At 48.1% G+C, this 24550-nt stretch overlaps 1 protein-coding gene across 3 annotated transcripts in view; it reads right to left on the bottom strand.

The window, feature by feature from the left end:
• Pparg (peroxisome proliferator activated receptor gamma) overlaps nucleotides 1–22843 on the bottom strand; it is a 102051-nt gene extending 79208 nt beyond the window's left edge. Inside the window, exons 1-2 of one of the 3 annotated variants that reach the window (XM_090323999.1) lie at nucleotides 22757–22843; nucleotides 3448–3535 (exon numbers count right to left, since the gene is read on the bottom strand). The gene's annotated coding sequence lies outside the window, so the exon portion shown is untranslated. Of the gene's footprint in view, nucleotides 1–3447; nucleotides 3536–22635; nucleotides 22717–22756 lie in introns of those variants that run through there. The other 2 variants (XM_090324000.1, XM_090324001.1) reach the window with 2 other exon arrangements.
• Between the last annotated feature and the right edge of the window lie 1707 nt (nucleotides 22844–24550).

The following is a 24550-nucleotide window of genomic DNA, read 5'->3' as shown; positions in this document are numbered from 1 at the left end:
ATGATACCGGAAGAGTACGAAACGCATTCTTGAGGAAAGCTGGTCTGGGGTAATGAGCCTGTGGACGCGGGTCTTAATGACATCCAAACACCTGCATTGGTTGTGCTTTACACCTTTGCAACACAAGGGTCACCAGTTAAAAGCCTTTGCTAGAAGGCGGTGGGAGAGGCAACAGGGCCCCACAGTGCAGGCGGGTGTCCACATGCCAGGCAAATGCCCCAGCACCAAGTGCCACCTGACCCAGGGGGCCTGCCCATACCCAGGGTCAAGAGGGTGGCACGGGACACAGCAGATGAAGCACTGGGGCCAGACTGGCAGAGAGGGGAGAGAATGAAAGGGAAGCAGGTGTCGCTCGGTGCTCCGGCACCGGCTTAGCATGTGAGAGGCCTCGGGTTCAACCTTCAGGACCAAGAGGCAACAGCAAGGGCTCAGGAGACAGTGGTGGGGGGGAGCAGCAAGACGGGGGGGGGGGGGAGGGTGGGCGTGCCTGCATGGCTCTGTCCTAAGCTCTAACAGGGAATTACCCTGTGCATCCTCACTGATGCCCAAAAAGCACTTCTTGGGAGGATGGTGATGACAGCTTAGAGACATCATGTGACTTTAAAAAAAATTCTGTCTTTGAGGACCAGGGTCTCAAGAGCCCACCAGGCCCTGATGCTATCCCCACAAGCCCAGCAAAACCCCCTGTATCTGGAATGAGTCAAGGCACATAGGAAAGTTAGAGAGGGGCGGGGAGTTTGGCCTAGTGTAGCGTGCTTGCCTAGCACGCACCAAGACCTGGGTTTGATTCCTTAGTACTACATGCATAGAAAATGCCAGAAGTCAGCCGGGCGTGGTGGCTCATGCCTGTAATCCTAGCTACTTAGGAGGTTGAGATCTGAGGATGGCGGTTCAAAGCCAGTCCAGACACTAAAGACCCTGAGACTCTTATCTCTAATTAACCACTAGAAAATGGGAAGTCGTAGTGCTGTGACTCCAGGGGTAGGGCAGTGACCTGGAGCTGAAGAGCTCAGGGACAATGCCTAGGCCCAGAGTTCAAACCCTATGACCCATCAAAACAACAACAAAAAAAGCCGGAAGTGGTGCTGTGGCTGAAGCGGTAGAGTTCTAGCCTTGAGAAAGCCCAAGGACAGCGCTCAGGCCCTGAGTTCAAGACTCAGGACTGGCAAAAAATAAAAATAAAAAAGTTACAGAGATAGCAGAGATTGGACCCTTCACCTCTCAGGCAGCCGAGTGTCACAGCACCTCACAGCTACCAAGAGTGACAAGCTGGCTTTTACCCGCTGTCCCATAATGTCCTTCACTGGAGCCCACTCAGGGATGCTGGCTGCGTGGCTCCTGCTCCCCCTGCCCGAGGTGGGGCCTCACTCTTTCTTGTCCTGTATACCCTGACAATATTGTGGGGCGCTGGTCGGTCACCACCAGGCTGGGGCAGGAGCAGCAGAGGTGCACTGTACCTTCTTGGCATGTCCAGTTACCATGCTGCTGACCTTGGTGGGCTGGCTCATGGAGGTGTCTGAACAATGACCTCTTTTCCTTCTGCAATGAGTGCACATTTGGGGGACATAACCTCTCAGTCTCTCACTTTCATCTCCCCACTAATTTCTGTACTCATGGGCAGATCCCACCCTTGTGGCTCTGGTTCTCTGACAAATCTCTTTTCTGCTTATTAAGTTTTCTGTGAAGGAAGAGCTATTCTCCTCACCTTCACTTATTTACTTATTTACTCATTTATTTGCATCAGCCTGAACCTTTTAGGTATATTTTATTTGGGAAATTATAATCCAATCCAATTAGTTTGTTATTCTTTTTTTTTTTTTTCTGCCAGTCCTGGGCTTGAGCTCAGGGCCTGAGCACTGTCCTTGGACTTTCTCAAGGTTAGAGCTCTACCACTTGAGCCACAGAACCACTTCCGGCTTTTTTCTATGTATGTGGTACCAAGGAATCGACCACGGGTCTTCATGCATGCTAGGCAAGCACTCTACCACTAGGTCAAACTCCCAGCCCTATTATTTCTTTTTCTTTTCTTTCTTTCTTTCATTCTTTTTTATTTTTATTTATTTATTTTATTATTTTTTTTGTCTGTCATGGGTTTGAATTCAGGGCTGGGCTCTACCTTCAGCTTTAGGATATTGCTCTACCACTTGAGTCACTGCTCCACTTCTGGCTTTTTGGTGGTTAATTGGAGGTAAGAGTCTTCCCCCCACCCCCTGGGGCTGGCTTCAAACTGCCACTCTCAGATCTTAGTCTCCTGAGTAGCCAGAAGGACAGGGTGAGCCACTAGTGCCATACTGGTTATTTGTGTTATTGCTCAGATTGTTCTGGCTCTGCGCTCTGAGAGCTTTCCCAGCTTCTGCCTATCTTCCTTGAATATGTCCTTTTAAGGCCAGGGTGGTGCCATGCTGTCCTGGGCCCTGGCTTCAGGCTCACACTTGTCCCCAGATCTCTAGGTGCTGCTTTCCCACTGGAGGCCCTGCTTCCAGGCCCTCTCAAGTGTTTGTCCTTCTTTCAGTGCTGCAGAATTGCTCTATCTGCAGGCTTTACGAAAACGAGCCTCTCAGTAACTTTCTTTATGGAAGGCCTTCAATAATCCCCAAAGTAGGTAAAACCTTAGAGGGCCAGGAATGTGGCCTCGTGGTAGAGGGCTTGCCTAGCATGCACATAGCCCTGGGTTCGATTCCTCAGTATCACATACACAGGAAAAAGCCAAAAGTGGTGCTGTGGCTCAAGTGGTAGTGTGCTAGCCTTGAGAAAGCTCAAGGACAGTGCTCAGGCCCTGAGTTCCAGCCCTATGACTTGAACATCCTCAAACTATGTAAAACCTTAGAGTGACATATCTCCCTGCCTCTCCTGGACACAGTGGAAACTAAGAGCCATCGTTAAACTCTAGGATCAGGTGTCAAAGGTTTAAATTTTCCGCGGTGGACTCCAGGCCCCTCCCCATCGCTGGCCTCTGAGATTACATGTCAGGAAGCAGCAGTTTCAGTGTGGATGCAAACTTCCCCAGCAACGCCCCTCCGAGAAAGGAACTCATCTTCCACGGGCAAAGCCACCTGCCACATCCTGACCATAGGTTCTGGATGCATGGCCTACAGAGACCAGGCAAGGCATATCCATCTTTATCTTCAGTTAATTATAAGCATCATAGGAATCTAAAGGACTGGACTTCCCATTAGTTCTTGGGTATCAAAATAAAAGGAATGTGAAACACTTCTTTGAGACGTATCTTTTAGGATTGTGAGTTATTTCTCCACGGCTAGGTCATTTTCCTATCTTTGTTTTGTCTTAGACAAGTATGACACTGTGAACTCCAGCTGACTAGCAAATTACACAGAGAAAGTGTCAGGACAGGAAAAAAAAAAACAATAACCCTCTGAGAAACTGTACAGTAAAAATCCCATGAACATACTTTTAAATATAAATGTAGTATAACTTTGATTTGCCTACCGTTAAAAGGCGATTCTTATTTGAGAAAAAAGCAGCCTTCTTGTTTTCTATCTGTGACTCACAGCTGGCGTCTTTCAGAGCTGAACAACTGAAAAGAAACAAGAGTTTCAATCTATACGCGACATTCAGAATCCTGGGGTAGTTAAGGCTTGCCAAAATGTACGTGCACAAATAAATTTATTTTCTCTGCTGGATTTTATCCCAATTATTTGCCCAAATGACTCATGATAACTCATGCAAGGCTGGAGAATCTTTTCAGAGTTATTTCATGGAAGGAACATGTATTACATTAACTTTCCAGTTGGGTCATTGACATGAGGCAAAGGTTGTTTTTTTTTTTTTAATCTCATCCATCTCATAAATCAAATTAATAATGATACCGACATCTTAAAGGGATTAATAACTTCAAAAGATCTGGTCACAGTGGGTGTAGCTCAGTGATAGAATAATACCTGACTATCACGCAGAAGGAGCCCATGCACACACACACACACACACACACACACACACACACACACACACACACACACAGAATAAAAAAGGGTTTGGTAGTACTGAGAGCTAAACTCAGGGCCTTGAGCCGGTCAGTCTGGCAGGCACGCTAACGCTTGAACCAGGCCTTGATTCCTTTATGAAGTAGGTCCCTCTTGTCTATGTCCCAGCCAACCTACTCACTTTTCCCACAAAAGTAGAAACAGGCATGTGCCACCATGACCAGTGAGGGGCTGAGAGACAGGTCCAGTTAACTTAATCCCTAGAGCAGTCTCAAATCACAGTTCTCCCAATCCTGGCTTCCGGAATTGTTGAGATTATAGGTGTGAGCCACTGGCACCTGACCAAGGTAGACATTTGATAAAAGTTACACACTGCAGAGTGGATAGGTGCTGAAACAAAATTTCATTTCATTCCATGCCAGCTGGTTGGTGAGCCTCAGGTTAATGAGGCCACACGGGTTAGACTCAGGGGTGTGTGAACCGCAGGCAGGGCGCTTTCCAGAGCAAGGCCCTGCGAGCAGCCTGCAGGGCCAGGGATTCACGTAGGCTCGGGGATCCTAGCAGAGTGCTTTCCACGCAGACAAAACACAACGGCCTTATCAGGAGTCCTGGAGTGCAGACCCGACACCCCCCCCACACACCAAGACGACTGAGTCCCCTGTTTTCTATTTCTGTGCCTTCCAGAATATTTGGAACTTACAGAAATGATTCTGCTACTGGATGCACAGATAAAACCCAGAGACTGAAGACAGGGGCCCCCACACCGTTACACTAATACGAGAGGACAGGAGCCCGTGGAGTTTGCTTGCTGACTGGCTTCTCGTCCTAATGCAAACTCAGTGGCAGGGACAAAAGCCATCGGGAAGTTTTCTAACTGGGATGTTGTCTCTTGAGGGAAGAAATGAACAGCACAGTAAATGAACCTGCTACCATCCATCAGGCTGGATTAATCTGAGAAAGGCAAAGGACTTTACCATCAGAAATCTATTAAAACATGTCACAGCCCAAGCGAAGTGACTTATCTCAACACACACACACACACACTCACACGCATAGTACTCAGTGGAGTTACACACTCAGACAGTAAGTAATTCAGTGGTAGAATCTGCTTCCCATACTTAAGCGCCTGGGTTCTACTCCTTAGCACTCTAGGCCCCTAGAAAAGGATTCACATTCACTCTGACAGTGTTTCTTTAAAATCGTAACCCTTTTAGCAACAAGAATATCTATCTGGAACATTTCACCAATACAATATTCATTGTGAAATAGTACCAGTGGTATTTCCCAAGTGTAGTCTATAAATAATGAGTTCCTTTTCCAACAGAAAAAGTTTCAGCAGAAAATTCATTTGCATGTGTGGCTTGTTTCTGGAGATTAACACATTACATTAGCCCTGTCTCTAAGTAAAAACCATTGCCTGCCTAATTTGGTTCTCCTCAAGCTGAGTTCAGCACTCTCCATTTTTTTCAACATAGCCTGTGTCCTTGTACATATGTACAACTTAGTGTTTACCTGTTCTTCATAAAGTCTTGACATTGCAATGGACTTTTATGAACTTCCACTCCACTGTCTCAGTCCCTGAAGGCCTCAATATTGTTGTCCATTGTTATCTACTCTCTCAGCTACCCAGACACAGTTTTTCTTCTCATAAAACTACTTTTTCTTTGGGGGGGGGGTCATGAGGCTTGAACTCTGGGCCTGGGCACTGTCCCTAAGCTCTTCAAGTCAAGGCTACAGCCCTACCCCTTGAGTCACAGCGCTACTTCTATTTTTCTAGTGGTTAATTGGAGATAAGAGTCTCAGGGTCTTTAGTGCCTGGGCTGGCTTTGAACGGTGATCCTCAGATCTCAGCCTCTTCAGTAACTAGGATTACAGGTGTGAGCCACGGCGCCCAGCAAAAGTACTTTTTAATCCCTCTTCCAGGTACCTCTTTTTTCTCAAATTTTTTCTGTGCAGAGACTGGAAGCTCTTACTTAAATCCTTTTTCCACTCTTGACCTCAGTACCCTGGCCCATAAACCACTCCCTGCTTACCCATCATTCCTGCCACCACAGCCCTGACTCTTCTCTCCAGAACTCAGAATCTGTATTTCCAACTTTTCAGGCATTTCAAACTCAATATGACCCCAGCTGGACACGTCCACCATTTCCTTCTGACAGTTAATGAAGCTTGATTCACACCACTGGCCGGTCATCCCTCACTCCCCCAACCCCAGAAAGGAATTGTGTCCGCTGCTCTATAGAGCTCACATAACCACTTTCTCCTCCCCTCCCCTCCCTTTTTCCCTGTGTCCTTCCCCGAATGTTTTCCCACGCACACACACTCTCCATTCCCACTCGGGAACTGGGTCTTCTCTCCCTTGCTCTTCCCAGCACTGCCCTGAATGCATCAGCTCACATCACCACCAGCATTTCTGCTCCTTCTCCAAGACTTTATCATAGAGCTCTAGGAGCTGACCTTTGACACTCACCAGTCCCCACCCACCATTCCCCACCCCACCCCTCAAGCTCTGGGCACCTCCCATGTTCTTGACAAGTACTCTACCACTGAACTACCACACAGCCCAGCTTTAATAGCAGCTTCTTTGTTAATGTTTAGGGGTTATGGTACCATATCAGAAAATCCCCTTGGTGTGCTGGAGCAGGTGGAGGCATGCCAACGAAACCCAATGACCATTTTTCCCCCTGTAACTAAATCTAGTTCAGCTTCCATGTCTGGGGGTTCTGTATCTTCAGGTTCAACCAACCACAGGTTGAAAATATGTTTTCAAACTCAAATATGGTGCCTGTATTTACCATGCATGAAGACGTCTCCCCTTGTCACTGCGCCCTAAGTGGCACAACCTGGCAACCTCCAGCCTGGTGGTACGGATGGTTCACCATCTCAGGTGGAGACCATGCTGTTCAGCACGTTAGGGACTTAAGCATATGGGGGGGGTGGAGATACTGTGGGAAAAGGGGTCCAGGAATGGCCCCTCCACAGATGCTGGGGTCTGCTACTGCCCACCCTGTGCAGCAGCAGCTGGATTCCAGCAGATGCCAGGCTCAATGCGGCCCACACAGATGTGCACAAGCTATGGCATTTACTACACAACTGATCTCTATGCCTTGACACAGTTAAACGGCTTCATTTATATATGGGGGGGGGAGATTAAAGTGGGGGTGGGAGGGAGAGGGGGAGGGGAGGGGGAGGGGGAGGGAGAGGGAGCTCTACCAACTATAGGGGTTTGGAGTGGTACTGGGGCTGCCCAGTGAGCTAGCCTGCCTGGCTATGGGCTGCAAGAAGGCCCAGACACTGGGCTTTCACATTACTGATGCTCACAGTTGACCAGACACAAAACTGATTTGCAGAGTTTAAATCTAATCCAATTGTCATTTGGGGGAATGTGGCGGGTGGTGGTGGTGGTGGTGGTAGAAAATCAGGCTCTTTGTAAGACAAAATAGCCAGCCTCACACTGTTCAAGTTCAGAACTTAGTTCTGTCACCTGACTCTCCACTGCTCTCCCTTCATTGAACTCAAATCGTGTATTCCATTCCTGCACGGAAGAGTAAGATGACCTAAAGGATGGAATGCACTTTTACTAGAGACTAATGCAGAGGAAGTGTAAAGTATTATCACTAGCTGCCTTTTGAGTTCATTACGAAGGTCTTTCAGGAAGATGGTTAAGTGGCACTGCCTCCAGGTTTAAACCACAGAACAAACCAAAGGGTACAATGCATGGGAAGAAAGGGTTCTATTTGTGCATCTGTTATCAGCTGAATAACCCTAGAAAGCAGCCACAGCCCAGCAAGTGATGCAGAGTGAGAGCGGGGACACAGCCATGATTTGCTAGACATCTGCTAGTTGTTAGCAGTGTTCCTGAGAAGGGGCCCCGGCACGAACGGTGCAGACCAGGGTTTCATGACTCCACTGCACTGGAGAGGGCACTGTAACATCACCCAGGGCTGGAGGGGGGCTTGGGGGAGGGAGAGCAGAAAGGGAGGTTGTTACCTCAACTGCACTTCTGCCAGGCCCTTCACCCTCTTCTGACAGCAGAAGACCAGGGGCCTAATGGTTCTAAAAATGCCAATCATACGTGATACCCACCAAGCTGTGTTTTGTCTCAGAGCAAGCAACAGGAGGATTTTGTCCATATTACATTCAGAATAAAAACACCCCTAGGATGGGTTGTTTGGTTAGTAGATGAAAACATATGTGATTTCTTGCATTAAAGATTGAGCCAAAGAGAAGGACATTGTAGCCACTGAGAAACTGAGGATAAAGAAGAGATCTGTCAGGAAAGGAAAAGAAAGGGAAAGAAACAAAATTTAGGAAGCACCAGTAACAGACAGTGGGAAAGGGGAGAATGCAGGGACTCCAGCCAATGAAAGAGGGGGAGGAAGGAGAGAGGAAAGCAGGCAGAGGGGGAGGAGGGAGACAAAGGCTCAGCGGGGAGGACTGTGTGCTAGTCCTGGGGCTTGAACTCTTTGAGCATAGTTCCCTCAAATCTGATGCTGTATCGCTTGAGCCACAGCTCCACTTCTAGGTTTTTGGAGGTTAACTGGAGAGTAGAGTCCCAAAGACATTTTTGTCCGGGCTGGCTTTGAACCATGATCCTCAGATCTCACTTAGCTCCTGAGTAGCCAGGAGCAACAGGCCCCTGCTCTGGCAAACTTTTTTTTTTTTAATGTTCAAGCACCACCATTCACTGTAAGCATCCCAGTTGTCTTTATTGTATAGAGAAGAAGACGTCAAAAGTGTGTTGCAGAAAATGGTGTGCAGCGATAATTACATGTAAGAGTTTGTCTCTCAAGTCCATTCCCCGCTCCCCTCCCCACTTCCCGCCCTCCCTCCTCTCACACCATCTCCTCATATCACCAAACACCACTGTGTTCACTGAAGGCCCACTGTGTGAGTGCCCAGTGCCTGCCCTGAGCGAGACACACAGCCATGGTTCACACACCATTAACATTAACAACATGGACATGCTGAGGTAACAATATCATGAGGCAGGGATACTGTGCGTAAAGTATTCTATTAGGTTGGAGGCAAAATGAATTTTTTTCTCTCTATGGATTACATTCTCCTTCACTCGAATCCCTACAAATGGTCCTTACAAAACGACTGTCCCTTAGTTTAGGGAAGAACATTCTAGACTTTCTCCTAGGACAGTCTGGATGGCTCAGTCCCTATGAAGTGCAGTTCAGCCGTGGAATGTCCAAAGGCGAGTTTCTGACATCTGTAACCACAGCACCAAATCAGTGGCATAATTCAAATCCCTTCAACTTTCACCTACATCAAAATGGCACCCCAAAGACGAGCCCGGGTGAGCAGGCCTGCCAGGTCTTGTTCAATCACACCGTTACATCACAGAGACGGAGGACGGAGGGTCAGACTTGTGTGCTTTGCGTAACTCTTCTGTAGAAATTTACATGACTTATGACAAATGTCACGTGAAAGAGGAACCTTCTATAAATATTAAAATCGGGAGGAAGCGAATGGCTCAGGAGTCATTGGAAAATAGTAGTTTCTTTAAAAAGAACTGAGGAAGTATGGGGCTGACGGTGTGGCTCCTGCTCAGCCCGAGCCTGGCGTCCTGAGCCGCTTCCCGAGACCCCAGAGGACCAAAGCACAAAAACGCTGGACCCCTGGACCTGTTGGGAGATGACTTAAAATCTAATCTGCATACGCATTTCCATCGGTGTAATGACAAATCCGGATGAAAATGATGAAAAAACATGATTATCTATTGACATCCTGCGACAGCAAGGGAGCATGGTGAAGGAAGCCCGGGGCAGTGGGTAAGCGTGGGGGAGACAGCACAGGCCTGAAGGCATCCGTGGAAGTGGGCGTCCCGGGGTGCTTTTCTCCAAGCAAGTCCAAGCTGATCTGATTCCCCACCAGGCTCCACCTGAAAATGCCTGACGGGGCAGCCAGCCTCCTGCCCACCGCTGCAGTCGGTGTCCACACACAGCACAGGGCCCCTCGAGACGGCAAACGCCCCCCAGACACAAGCCCCCAAGTCTCTATCCACGCTGGATGCCTCAGCCCTCCGAGGAGAGGCTTTCTTCTCAGTCCACCATGGAGACGTTTATAAAAGGCAAAAATCACACACCTGACTGTCATGATAGCAAACGCGTGCCCCCCTCTCCTTGCCAGGAAACTGCTAACACCGAAGCCTCAGCAGCCATTACATACCACCCTAAAGTACTGTGTCCATCTGCTGCTGCCAGCTGGGCTCTGTGGGCCCTGGACAGATTTTGCAACCGCTTCCCGGTTGCTTTCTCTACAGACCACTGCCAGGATAATCTGATTAAATCGTTTCGCTTTTCTAAAGACCTGGAATTCTCCTCACTTTCTTCCTCCTCAGCATTCCAGATCCTTCTTCATCCAGCCAAACCTCCATCGCCAATGGCAGCTCTGCCTCACTCCCATCCCTCCAAATACCTCCCCATCACCCTCACCACCAGGACGTACGAGCCCAGGCTTTGTGATCTTACTCTGGCCCTTGCTTTCCTTTCTGTTTTGACTATTTCAAGCTAGAAATAGTATTGTTTATTTACTTACTTCAGATGCTGGGATTTTAACTCAAGACTTGATGCTTGCTTGGCCAGCTGGCTTTCTATCACTTGTGCCACACCTTCACCTGGCTGTTAGTTGGTTATTTTAGAAATGGTGTGTGTGTGTGTGTGTGTGTGTGTGTGTGTGTGTGTGTGCCAGACCTGGGGATTGAACTCAGGGTCTGGGCACTGTTTCTGAGCTTTTTCACTCAAGGCAGCACTCTACCACTTGAGCCATTCATTCACTTCAACTTTTTTTTTAATTAAATTTTTATTTATTTATTTTGTGGGTCATGGGGCTTGAACTCAGCCTGGGTGTTGTCTCTGAGCTCTTTAGCTCAAGGCTACCAACCTACCCTTGAGCCAAGCCCCACTTCCCATTTTCTAGAGGTTAACTGGAGATAAGAGTCTCAGCTCTTTTTGTGCTGGCTTTGAACCTCGATCCTCAGATCTCAGCCTCCTGAGTAGCTAGGATTTTAGGCATGCGCCACCATGCCCACCCACTGGTGCCCATCTAGAGATGGAAATCTTGTGGAATTTTCTGCTCAGGCTGGCTTTGAACTTAGATCCTCAGGATCTTAACCTCCTGAGTAGTTAAGATTACAGTTAAGATTTTAGTCACTGGTGGAACTTTTATTTTCACTTGAGGACAAAGTTGACAGAGGATGACATTAACCACTTTAAAGTATACTAGATATCATTTTAAAGTGATATCTACTTTTGTTTTTATTCACTTTTTAGTCTCAATTGGCATGTATGGTTGGGCATGTTGTAGAGGACAGTGTGATGAGTTCATTTCCATAATGTATAATGATCAGATCTTACAGATGTGCCAGCAAGGGCTGTGCCTGCACCTAGAAAACTAAGGCCCTCTGCTAAGTTTCCAAACCATCTTGAAATCCCTCACTCCCAACAGGTCCTGCTCTTCCCCCCCAGCTGCCTCCTCTTCCATCTGCCTCCATGCAGTGACTTGCTCAGGATGTTTCATACCAACAGAATCAAGCTTTGATCCCTTCTTTCTTTTTCTTCTTCTATAGATTTTTTCCCCCCGGTCCTGGGGCTTGAACTCAGGGCCTGAGCACTGTCCCTGAACCATTTTGTGCTCAAGGCTAGCACTCTACCACTTGAGCCACAGTGCCACTTCCAGCTTTTTCTGAGTAGTTTATTGGAAATAAGGAATCTTAGGGCCTTTCCTGCCCAGGCTGGCTTTGAACCACAATCCTTAGATCTCTACCTCTTGAGTAGCCAGGATTATAGATGTGAGCCACTGGTGTCCAGCCCAGCCCATCATAGATCTTTCAAAGTCTTGTCAGACTGAGCTTCTGAGGTCTTAGGTATGAGGCTCTTCCTGCCCTCTCCTCTCCACCCCTCCATAGACTTCGACCTCCTTGAAATCCATGCTCCGCCTTGCCTGGCCCTGTGGCTCTGCCCTGGGCATTGTGGGTTAACCAGTTTTCAAGTGTGTCCCTTTGGACTTCTGTAGGTTCCAGGTTCCCACCTACAAGAGCATGGTCTTCCTGTTCTGAGCCTAGAACTTGCCGGAGTAGATGTTTCGTTCTTGCATCCAGCAGTGCACGAAGGGGTGATACCTGACATAACAGAAGTCTCAATAATCAAAGGAGAGGAAGCCTTCCATCCGGCCTCCCTCTGTGCGCCCTTGCTGCCTTCCCTGTGAAGGCGCAGTGTCCATCTGTATCCAGCAGGTGCTGTGTGGTTGCACAGGCATGGGAGAGGGAAGAAAATGGAGGCCAGGCACCAGCTGCCTGCCTGGCTCCTTAGCAAACATTCTGACCTTCTCTCCACATTGAGATGAAGGCTGGGGGGAGGGATGGTCCGTGGAGTCACAGGCCAGAGAAAGAGGCTCATTCTTCCACTTTGCTCTTCTACCTCAGTCCATTGCTCTGGTATGGTAACAGAAAGTTGTTCCTAAATACAGCTCGTCCTTGGGCCAAGATGAATCGTTCATGTAATTATGATGACAGTGCTTGTGGTCTTGATAGAAAACAGCTGAGCGATTATTCCCTATTATAATCAAGCGCACAGGTTCAAGTATGAGAGTTTTGCCTCGTATGACAGAAACTCAGAGGGAGCCACTTCTACATCACGCATGAAGAGTGAGTCTGAGTAACATCTGGTGCTGGGCGCCATTCTCAGCTTTTCTCCCACCCAAGACCTGAACAGAATTCACGACCGACCGATGCCTCTGAGAGCCTGGGAGCAGGAATGCAGAGCAGGCGTCAGCCCGTGGGCCACCATAAAACCTGTTCGTCTGACCAGGACAGCAAGGCCTGGCTCACAAGCCCCAGTCTGTCATTAACATTTTTCTTTCTCTCCTATCTCATTTTGCCCAATTTAGAATAGCACAGTGGGGACTTCTTCTGGTTTTCATTTGTATGATTGAGTAGCATAAAAATATGACCTGAAATGTAAGTTTGCCCTTTAGGGAGGGGTGTAGGGAAGACGGAGAGTTGGGCAGCGGGATTTGGAGATGGCACCCTCCTGCAGGAAGCCTGTCTTGAAAGAACACTGGATCCCCGGTCATGTGCCTGTCCCTGTACTGCCAGGCCACAGGGAGGCCGGGGGGGGGGGGGGGGGGGGGGGGAGGGAGCGGGCAGGTAGGAAGACCCATGGCGGCCAGCTGCACACATTCTTGTGCTGCAGGACCAAACAACTGCACTCAGTTCACAGCACGCGTCTTCAAACACCACCACCACGTGGTGGGTGTGAGCATGCAATCCAGGGCAGACCATCTTCTAATGATGTTTTCTTTAGGTGAAGAGTAAAACCAGTTTTCTTTTCTTTTTTTTTTTTTTTTTTTAACAGCATTAAAAGCTCCTGGCTAGAGGAGATGTTTCCCACTTAAAGTGTACTCGATTTCTCAGCTTTGCCAGCACTGGGCAGACGCTGTTTTCTCCTGATCTGGGAGCTCCAGGCTCACCCTTTGTGCAGCTTGGTTCCCAGGAAGGCAGATTTTGGTTCCCAGGAAAGGATCCACGCAGCTAACTGTCTGTGGCTACTTGCTCAGCGTGGAGTTGACGCAACACAACAGACAAACTGGTGAAATTTGCCAAATCTGAACGTCTGCTGACATCTGCCCTGAGGCCCTGAACTAAGGAAAGAATTCATTCTACCTCATTTCACAGAGATTCCTCTAAACCCCTTCCTTTCTCCCCACCATCCATCGTTCATGGTCAGAATTGATTCCTAAGTGGTCAGTAACATATTAGTCTGTCAACTTCAAACAACATTGAAATGGTAGATGATTCACAAATACAGACATTAGAAAATGAGATGAGAACTGGGTTATAGAACTGTCATTTAAAATGGGTACAGGCCTGGAGCTGAGGGTTTGGTCCCCAGAATACTCATTCTCCCCAATACAAAGCATTGGATTTAGATTCATTCTTTTAATTATCATCTTACTAGAAGCACCTTCTTATTCTTTTTAAAGAAACACTTTCGTGAGCTGTCATTTGCATTAACTTATACTAAGGACTACACAATCAGCAACTCTGACTTTAGCGAGGCAGACAGAAGAAAAGAAACAGGAAATCTCTTTGATAATATCTAAAAGCCTTTTTTAAAAATGTCAGATAGAGAATATACTAATACATAAGACTGGCACAAGTTTCATGAAAGAAATCCCAAAGAAAGTAATGAGGAACCCGTAATCCAACCTAGGTCAAAGGCAAATGCTGTTAATTTCCCCATTGGGATTTCTAGGACAATGCAAAGAAAATAAATGCAAGGGCCATGTCTGTCCTCCATGGATGTGGACAGCTATATGCGGCTCTCACACAGTTCACCCAGATTTGAGGAGATGCCCCCCTAACTATTTCCTAACTTAAATCTCCTCCAAACCATCCCCATACAGTTTGGTGTGGATAACTCTCTTGATGGTTCTTCTCGTCAGGGGGAAGTTTTTATTGAAGATTCAAATTCTGTCAGGAGCTGGAAAATCAAATAACTAGCATGAGGCCATTTAATTATAGAGGGGGAAAAACCTTGAGTATGATTAGTATGTTTTTAAAGAAAAAAAATTTAGAAGAAGAGGGCTTTAAAAAAATAATTCTGACAGATTCTAAGAGACGGAGCAGAGTTTTAATCTGGCTCTATCAAAATTCAAACCATAGTCTAGGTATTGCCTCTACCTGGCCTAGCTTTTCTACCCATCTGAACAATTCAACATGAACTGAAACCAGGTTTCCCTGTGGAAAGCTGTGTCTTAATTGGAAGACAGAAGTTGAGTTCTTTCTTGCAACTCTTAGTGTTTATTTTTATACTGTATGTCCATAAAATGAGGATTTCTTCAGTTTGAATCTGCATAACATTAACTACCAAACATCTCATTTAATGTATATGGCCTTCGACATTTTTGTATAATAAAGATCAGTAATTATCTCTCTGGTAAAATAAACAAATAAATAAAAATAAAAAATAATTCTGGAAACACTTTTAAAAGCTCTATCTGCCAGCATGTGCCCTAAAAGTCAAGCAGATCACTGGCCCTAGGAAAGAACAAAACCAAATCTAACTAACTTGTGGCTGAGCATGGGAAAGCTGGGGGCAAGGAGGGGGGAGAGGGAGTTTTTAAGGTTTTCTTTCTTTCCCAAATAACCAGGCAAAAATCTTGTCAAATCCACTATGTGAAACAAAAATCAAGTATGCAATAAAACTTGTAAAGAACAGAAAGGTATGTTATAACTTTATACTTTCCTTCCATGACTAGTAAAAAACAAAACAAAACAAAACAAACAAACTTAAAGCTATACATACATGCTTTCATTACAAAAGTAACTTATGTAACACTAGATAAAGTTCCAAAAAAGAAAAAAATACAAAGCCTTGTGTGTCTGGCTACTTGACTCTGTTTCCATTTTGTACATTCCCTCCAAATGCCTTAAAAAAAAATTGGTTGGAAGTGGCACTATGGCTCAAGGGGGAGGGCGATACCCTTGAACAGAACTGCTAAGGGACAAGGCCCAGGCCCAGAGTTCAAGTCCCATGACCAAAAAAAAAAAAAGGTTATAATCTATACTACACATACATTATTATTCTCCTTTTGTTCAGCTAAGTTTTTCAAAGTTGCTAATCATTTTCTAACTTAGCACTGACAATTGTAACGTAACATCCCACAGAATGATACGCAACAATTTGTTTAACAGTCCTGACTGTAGCATATTTATGTGATTTCCAAAGGTGTATTTCTTTGCTTTTAGATACAGGATTCTGCTTTGTCACTTAGGGTGACTCTGTCAAACTCACGGGATCCTGTAGTCTCAGCCTCTCAGTGTACACTACCATACCTGGCTCACATAGAGGTTTCTTATCAGTCTTTTTTTTTTTTTTAATGAAAGTTGCCATGCACATGGCTTTTTCCGATATCTTCCAGCCCTTTGGAACGGGTCCCAGAAGTGGGGGTGTAGAATCAGAGAACATTGCCGTATTGCAGTACATTGCCCAATCTTTTCTATGCAGGCGCAATCTCAGTGACATCAGAGATATAGGAGAACAGATTTCTTCAATCCATGAATATATATTTTAAGATGATGAGGACTCACTTATTCTAGATAAGTGCTCTACCACCAAGCCCTACTGCTAGCTCCAATCCCTAAATTAGAGAATTTCAAAGTAAGGAAAACAAACAAGAACAAAAACAAAACAAAGAAACAACTATCAACAGTCCCTAGGAAAGGTACATAATTTACCTTAAAAAAAAAAAAGTTTTTCCTCCCCGCAGTACTGAGGTTTGAACTCAGGGCCTTGGTACTTGCTAGGCAGACACACTGCACTTGAGGCATACCCTCAAGTGCTCTAATAATTTTTCTGGGGGGCTGGTCTCTGACTACAATCCTTTTGCCTATGCCTCCCACAGGGCTGGCACCACATCATACTCAGCGTATTTATCGAGATGAGACTTGGGGAACTTTTTGCCGGCTTTGAACCACTGAGCTCCCAATTTCCATCTTCCCAGTTTTCAGGGATTGCAGAGGGGAGTCATCACCCCGCCTACTTCCAACCTTCCTACACTGGGTTCCAGGCTTATAAAACTGCATCTCCTAAATCTGCCTCATATAGACCCGTCCTCTAGATCTGAGCCACTGCCAGGCACCGGGGACTCGCAGACTCTGGAACACGGAAGACAAAAACACTGCCGACGCTGGACTACTCGGGCCAGACAGCTGTCCCCCCCAGGAGCCTGTGGACCACAGCCCTGGATTTTTCTAAGTAATAAAATGACAAGCCAGTTGGGTGGTTTTACAGCATGGACCCAAGGGATTCTATGGATGGGAAGAAATACAGAAACCCCAGGCCGGAGCACAGCCTGCCATGATCATTCACACCAAGTGCCTTGACAAATGGACCCCAAACTCTCAGGAACCTCCTGCCTCAGGGGCTCCAAAGCAGGAGCCCCTAAACCCAAGATCACTAGACTCCAGCCTGAGTTCTGACTCAGTGGGCCTGAGGTAGAACATTCCCAGCAAAGGATGCTGGGTCGGCAAGGCCAGGACTATATTCTGAGAGCCCCCATACTAGACTGCTTCCTAATGCTTAAAAAACAAAACAAACCCCAAGACAAACAAACACCAGCACACCACATAGTAAACATGCAGAACAGACATAAATGGCACCTAGCAGCTGATCTGTCTGTGGTTCTCCGACATTGAACTTCTCCAGACCTAAAAAGCCAACAAATTTGAGCCTTGTTGAACACCAAGTTTAAAAATATTCTATTGCCTTTAAATAAAATCAGGATGTCTCTAACTAGTTCCAAATGCTTTTGGAACTAGTACACTGCCAAATGGCTGCCTGGGTATTTTCTTCACTCTTCTGAATTATATTGACATATGCAAATCATTTTTGAAGTTTTGACTTCACTTGTATTTGTATCATTCGTAAGTTCACTCTCTTTTTTATAAACCTTATCCAGTATATAAAACAAGGGAAGGAATTTATATGAGTATACTTTTCCAAGCAATCAAAAAATAGTTTATACCAGTAATCATCAACTTCCAGATAAAGGACAACATTTAGCAGGCAAGATTGGCATTCTCCACATTAGGTTCGTAGACCAGCAGCTTCCTGCAAAAAACTGAATGGCAAATAAGCTTAGTCACCGGGCACAAAGGTGGCGGGTACTTCACTGTTAAATACTACCACTAGGCTGAGTCACAGGATGACAGAGCTTGCTTTCTGGGTGGTTCCTACGCATGCATTTCCAACAGAAATACATTGGCATCCCCTAACTATTTTCAGGTAAAAGGGGGGGAAAAAAAAACCTATCTGCAATTTTGTGACCTATGGATCTGTGAAGGGATTAAGCATTGTGTTAGCTTTTGGAGACGCCTTTTTGTGTGGTGGAGTGACTGAAAAAACAAGCTGACTTCCATCTGCACTCACAACGGAGCGGGACAGCACTAGCCTTGCAGATAAAAAGAGCCTTGGTAAAGAGCCACTCGAGTAGATAAACGATCTGCCCAACTGGCACTGGTGACTCACATCTCTTGTAATCCTAGCTACTTAGGGAGCTGAGATCTGAGGTTCACAGTGTGAAGCCCGCCTGGCCTGAAAAGTTCCCATGAGACTCTTAGTTACAATTAACCACTCAGAAACTGGAAGTCGAGCTGTGGCTCCAAGTGGTAGAGAGCTAGCCTTGAGCAGAAAGAGCCCAGAGATAGCATCCAAACCACGAGTTCAAGCCCTACAACTGACAACACCCACACACTTACACAGCATCTACTAGCAACTTCTGTTTCCAAATAGCTTATTTTTCCTTTGGGGGTCTTAAATAGTTTGATTTGCATATTGTCTTGATTTTTTTTTTTTTTGGTGGTGGTGGTGGTGGTGGGGAGGGAGAAAAGATTGCACATGTATGCCCCAAGAAACTGGGACAAATGTCACTTTCAATTTATGTCCCCTTTCCCCATCATTTCCTAATGACCAAAACCAAGGCCTTTGTTCCTTAAAGGAATAAGGCCTTTATTTATTTATTTTAAGGCTTTGTCTCCAGTATTTAGGAGAAAGGAATTGAACTCTCAGGTTTTCTCAGATGGTGAGTGACACAGAAGTGGGCTACTAATTCTTCAGATGACGGTGACAGGGTTGGGATGAGATGGGGGACCCCAGGGGTTGGGTCAAGGTGAAGCAAAAAGGAAGTTTTTCCCAGAGCTTCCCTGACCTCTCCTCTCAGAGTGAGACTTCCCGCCATGCTACAAAGGTACATTTACTCGCTGACTGCAGGCAGGCCGGCTGAGTGGAGAGCCCCAGGCTGGGCCTGGCCCAGTGGCTGCTTTGAAGGAGTGCAAGCAGACAGTCCAAGAGAAACCAACCCAGCCTTAGTTCCAGGGCCCAGTAACCGGCTACACCCGTCCTGGCGGTGGGGCCAGAGCTCAGGACCCTGTCCACCTCCTGCGGGGAATTTCCTGCTCCTCTCCCTCCTCCTATCACCTCCTTATCTTGGCAGCCAGGTGTGTGCTAATCTGAAGTCTCCCCCGGGTCAGATCATCTGTCTCACTGCACCTGATCCTCAGGAGGCCAGGTGAGTGCAAACACTGAGGTTGCTTAATAAAAAGTGAATTAAACATGGCCATGATGTCCTTTGCCCACATCACACAGCATAGAGGGGTACAGGCACCCTGATACAGGGCCTGGAGTGCCACCTCACAAAATGGAAAGCCAAGCCAGTGAGCTGGGGCCTGGGGGTATAGCTCAGCGGAACAGGGGGTGCTCGATCAGTGCATGGCCTGGGTGTGATCCCCAGCTCCCAAGACATAATGTATAGTTTTAAAAAGTGATTTTAAAAAATGAAAATAAAATAGAATGAAAATGTTTCCTAAACAGATTCTCAAACGGACACAAACTGTCCTAAGGTCTGGATTACATCCTGTTCAGAAGGTTTTAAAATCTCAGCTTTCCTTGAAGTAAACTGCATGGAGTGATAATGTCTGGAGAAACTCATCGCACAGGGTCCCCCAAAGGTAGCTGAGGGGGTGCTCCTTCTCCCAGCCCCCAGAGGGAAACCCACGCACAATAGCATCGGGCCCTCACCCACCCACCAGCCTGCCTCCACCATCCTTTTGCTTTGGCCGCTGTGTGGGCATCTCCTCTCTCAGAGCCCAGGGGCTGCCAGCTCCACCCTGTGGCTCTGGCCCAGCGATTCAATAGCAGCACAAGTCTCTCACCCCAGTCCAGTCCTCACGGCAAACCAAAGGCCACCGGCCGGCCCCTTGCCCAGAACTTCCCAATACTCCCTCCATAACCTTCCCCAATAATGTACCAGCTCCTAGGGAGGAATTCTCATGTGTTATTCGGGCAACAATGTGTGGTGAACTGTCCTTGTTCAACTACTTTGTAATAATGAAGAACGCGCAGAAGCACACGAACTTTTCAAGTGGCTAGAAGGCAGCTGTGGGTCAGTGCCTGTGAGACAGAACAGGGCTGCAACAGTCAGGGTTTTCTACTCTGGGACTGCACTGTGTGGAGCAAAGGCTCGTAGGCCCGGCTGTAAAAGACACTCACTCCTGCACGGCACAAAGTAATCTTTTATGGTGCACTGTACAGATGCACCAAGATCTCTGCTTTATTAATTAAGAGTACAATCCGTGTCTTTTGGATACATTGGAAATACAGTATCTACACGCGAATGGTGACGCATCCGAGTAAATGCTCGCACAGGATAGAAGACACACAACCATTTGACTGATTTTGGTCCAAAGTTGCCAGGGAGTGGGAGACACTTTTATGAACTGGTGACACAGGGCAGGCACTATCACCCTGAGAACAGGAGTCTCCTCTAAGTCAGCCTTTAGGTGAACGGGCAGCGTCACATATGATCTTTAGAATAGTAGCTCAATTCAACTCAGGGCCAAGATCTTATCATTTAAGATATACAGGATTTCTGATAATGCCTTAAAATCATCCCCCAAAATAGCAAAGGATAATAACTGCATTACTTTTCCCACTTCACAAACAAGGAAACTGGAGGTTACAAAGACTTGCTGCAGCTAGAAGAATAGAAACAGTGAAATAATCTAAACACTCACACTTTTGAGTGAAATACTATGAACATTGGTATTTATGAATGTGCCTTTCTTGTTGAAGAGGAATAACAATGCATAGACTTGTTTCTTAACATAACGACTTAAGCACATACTATTATCAGTGGTAGATGTTTCCTTAATACCTTCATATAAAACCACCCCCCCACACAAACAGCCAATATCTGAGTCAGATTTTCTTCTAAGAACCCAGTTATGTGAAGGCAAATAAAATGTAAAACATGACATTTTGTTAATAGATTTAAAACATATACCACATAACTCCCTGCAATCAGTCTACTGTGAGAAACTGCACAGTGTAAACAAAACACCCCAAGAAGAGATAAAATAAGTTTAAAATGAATATTTTTGATGTGTGCTTTGAAACCAGCGTGATTCACGGGACACTTGAAGTTGGGAAGGTGTGAGCTGAAGGATGGCCTGGGTTTTCAGGGAGTCTTATTAGATCAGTTTCAGAGGACCTTCGTAAGCCGTCAAAGTCGAGGGTCCCTATGTTACTTGAGAGTGAATTAAGGAACAGATAAGGGAGAAATCTACCACATAAAATTAAGAAAAAAATCACATTATGCAGCTTGACAATTTTGTAAAGGGGCATGTGTTTACATTTATAGGCTAATAACTTAAATTTTCTTGACTAGCAATTTTGTGAAAGAAATCATCTATAGCTGGTGTTTACTTAGTAGAATCTTAATTCCCAGTACCTTTGTCACACCTTATGACAGATATGGCTCAAGGGATAATAAGTTCAGTAAAATATCCCACGCATGAGAACGACTGTTCTCTGCGGTAAATACTGACCAGGAAAACAAGGGTCTTACAAAAGCAGTGAAAATATGGGCCAAAATACAGTTGACATTTGGAAATACTATTTTAATGTATTTTTTTTTACTCTGGAAGGTCCCCTGTTATTGACCATTTTATGATATGAAAATGAAATGTTGTATATTTTTACACAACTTCCACACCCATAACTATCTTGACAATTAAGGTTAATTAAAACAAGGTTAACAGCCTTGTTTTCAGAGAATTATAGAGGAGAGAAAATATTTGTTTAGATTTATACCACTTGCTAGTTAAAAACAATTAGTCACACAAGTAGTAATCCAATTTCCACTTCATAATTCTGAAGTCGAACTTTTACTCCCGGGTGAATTTTAAATGTCTTCCGGATATTGAAATCCAGATCACAAATTTTTAAAAATGTAATCTCATTTTAAACTAATAAAAATGTAATTTTGTTAGTTTTGGAATCTATAAAGAAATGAATTGAAGCAAACTAGTTCCCGCAAAGGAAATACGACGTTTCATTATTTCATAGAGTAATAAAAAAAATCACAAAATAGTCTTACATTTAATAAAGAATAGGAAACTGCCAGGCAGTTTAGCTTGAATTTTTCAGAAAAAAAAAATGACATTCTTTTGGATGTAAAAGGTCTTCGGCCTGGAATCCTCCAAGATTTTACACTTCCCCAATGGCCCGTCTTCATGGCAGCTTTCACAAGAGCTAGCAACAAACTTTCACATACCAAGGCGGTTTTCATAAAAATAATAAAGCGCCCTGTCCGCGGGGTTTTTCTCCCAATGGCTTGCATTCGACGGAGCCCGTCCCCTGGCCGTCCAAGTCTTGCCACCGGCAGGCAGCGGTCCGCAAGTTAAATGTCAATTACCGCACGAGCGGAATGGGGAGCACGGCGGGGCGCACGGCGGGGCGCGGGGCGCACAGCCTGGGCCCTGGGAGGGACCTAGGGGGTCAGGGGACGGAAGGTGGCCCCGGTCCGCAGGGATGACGCCCGGGGCACGCGCTGCCGGCGGGAGGTTCCCTGCATCCTCAGGACCACGCGTGGAGCAGTCGCCGTACCTGCCGGGGTCCCCTCGGCCGGGGCGCTCTCCGCTCTCCCGCAGCGCCGCGGGCGACTCGGCCTCCACTCCACGGTCACACCTGATGCCCGCCACGGCGCGGCCCGCCCGGGCCCCCGGCAACGCGCCCCGCCTCGCCCCGCGCCCCGTCCCGCGCCCCGCGCCCCGCCTCGCCCCGCACGCTCCTCCAGAGGCGGCCCGCGCCGGCAGCGCCGCGCCCACGTTCCAATGACAACTTACACGGAGCAGCCTCGCTTCTCCTAAGGAGGAAAAACAAGTTGGCGACGCGGGCGCTCCCCGTCCAGAAGAGTGGCCGCTTCCCCCCGCGCGCCTCGGCCAGGCGGCCCCGGCGCGCACTCACCTCGGCCGCGGTCCGGGCGGTCCGGGCGGAACTGGGCGCTCGGCCTGGCTGCGCGGAGGTGGAGGCCCCGCCGTACCTAGCGCCGGCCTTATATAAAAAGCGGCGCGCTCGGGGTGACTCCCAGGCTCGGCCTCCTCACCTCGGCTCCTCCCCCGAGCACCGGGCACGGGGTACCCAGCGCCTCCGCGCCTCGGCCCCGCGGGGTCCCGCGCCCTGCCCCGGCCCACGTGACGGCGGCCGCCCCTGCCCACCCCCGCCCCCCGGGGGCCCGGCCCTGCGCCCCGGGCTCCGGGGCCGCCGCCGCGCCACGGCCGCGCCCGCGCCCCACCCACCGCGCTCCGCGCCGCGCCGCGCGCCCCGCCGTCCCGGGACGGACCCGGCACGGACCCCCGCCCCGGAGCCCCGCCGCCGCCGCCGCCACCTCCGCGGCGGTGCCCGCCCCGCGACGCCCGTCCGCGAAGCCCGGTCCTCCCGGCCGGCTGCTGCCTGCGGGACCGGGGGTCCCCGCGCCCCGCGCGCCCCTCACGCTGCCCTCCCTGCCCGCGTGGCCCCGGACGCCCCGGCTCTGACCTCCGGCGGTGGCGGCCGCTCCGAGGTCCCCGCGGGCGACCCGAGCGCCCCAGGCGGCGGCTCCGGCTCCGGCTCCGAGCGCGTGGGCTCCGCCTGTCCATGGCCGGTCCGGGGCGGCCACCCCGTCCCCTTTGCTCCCCGCACCCGCCGCTGGGAGGCGACCCCGCACCGGCCCCGTTTCCCCGAGGAGAGGACGGAGAACGACGCGGGCGGCTCGGCCCCGCGGGGGAGCCGCGGCTGCGGGGCGCCGGCTTGGACGCTTGCGCGCGGCTTCTTGCCGTGACCTTGTCTCCAAATAGCGAAGGAAAAGATTTAGGGTCGCCTGCTTTTCCCCAGAAACCAAGGACGGGGCCCCCTCGCCGCGGGGTGTGCCGCGTCCACGGTCATCCCGACGCCAGCTTTGGTTTTAACTCAACCTCATCACCAGGCTGTCTTCCTCGCTTTCACCCCGCCGCTTGCCCTGGCACCAGGGGCCGCGCGGGCGCAGAGCTGCCAGGACGCGCTCCGCTTGGGGAAGTTGTCTCCTGAAGCCCCGGAGGCGCAGAGCCCCCCTGGAAGCCTCTGCTCACCCCCATCCTCCCTCCGAGGATGTCACCAAGGAGCAGGCTCAGCGCTGGAATCGACAGATTCACCCCCCCTTCCCCACCCCAAAATAAGGACTTCAAAGCCAGGCAAGAAGGCTGCGTGCGTCTCCATCCACAGTCCCAATCTAGCTATCTTTAATATATATATGTATTATATAGGAAAACGGTTTTATAGGTATGTAATTTACAAAGTGTGACCTTTAAATACCACGCATTTAAAACGCACATGCAATGAATTTCAGCTTAATGGCAACGTGGTGACCCCATCACCACAATCTGATATTAGAAAGTTTTCCACCCCTTTGGGGCCAGGCCTTTCTCCTCCCCCAGCTCCAACTCGCTCCCTGTTTCCTAATGTTCGAACCACTGGAGGGCTCTGCCGGCCCTCTCTTTGGCGGGGCCTAGCTGAGGCCCCTCCGGCTATAGCTAGTGATAAAAGTTTGTTTTTCCAAACAAGTCAGGCCTCGTCTCCCACGCTTTGGAAGTACAGGTGTGTGCCACCACACCCAGCAGTGTTACATCCTTTAAAAAAAGTAACCAATATTAATATCCCACGGGGTGGATGCACTTTGTTGTTTGTGCATCTACCTGCTGGGTGAACACTGAGGTTCACTTTGCTTGCTCGGCATTGGTGAATGTA

Source organism: Megascapheus bottae, chromosome 33 (assembly GCF_031878675.1).
Source record: "Megascapheus bottae isolate mThoBot1 chromosome 33, mThoBot2.hap1, whole genome shotgun sequence".
Classification (NCBI taxonomy): Eukaryota; Metazoa; Chordata; class Mammalia; order Rodentia; family Geomyidae; genus Megascapheus; species Megascapheus bottae.
Note: the sequence above shows the minus strand (reverse complement) of the source record. Positions and strands in the feature narration are given on the sequence as shown.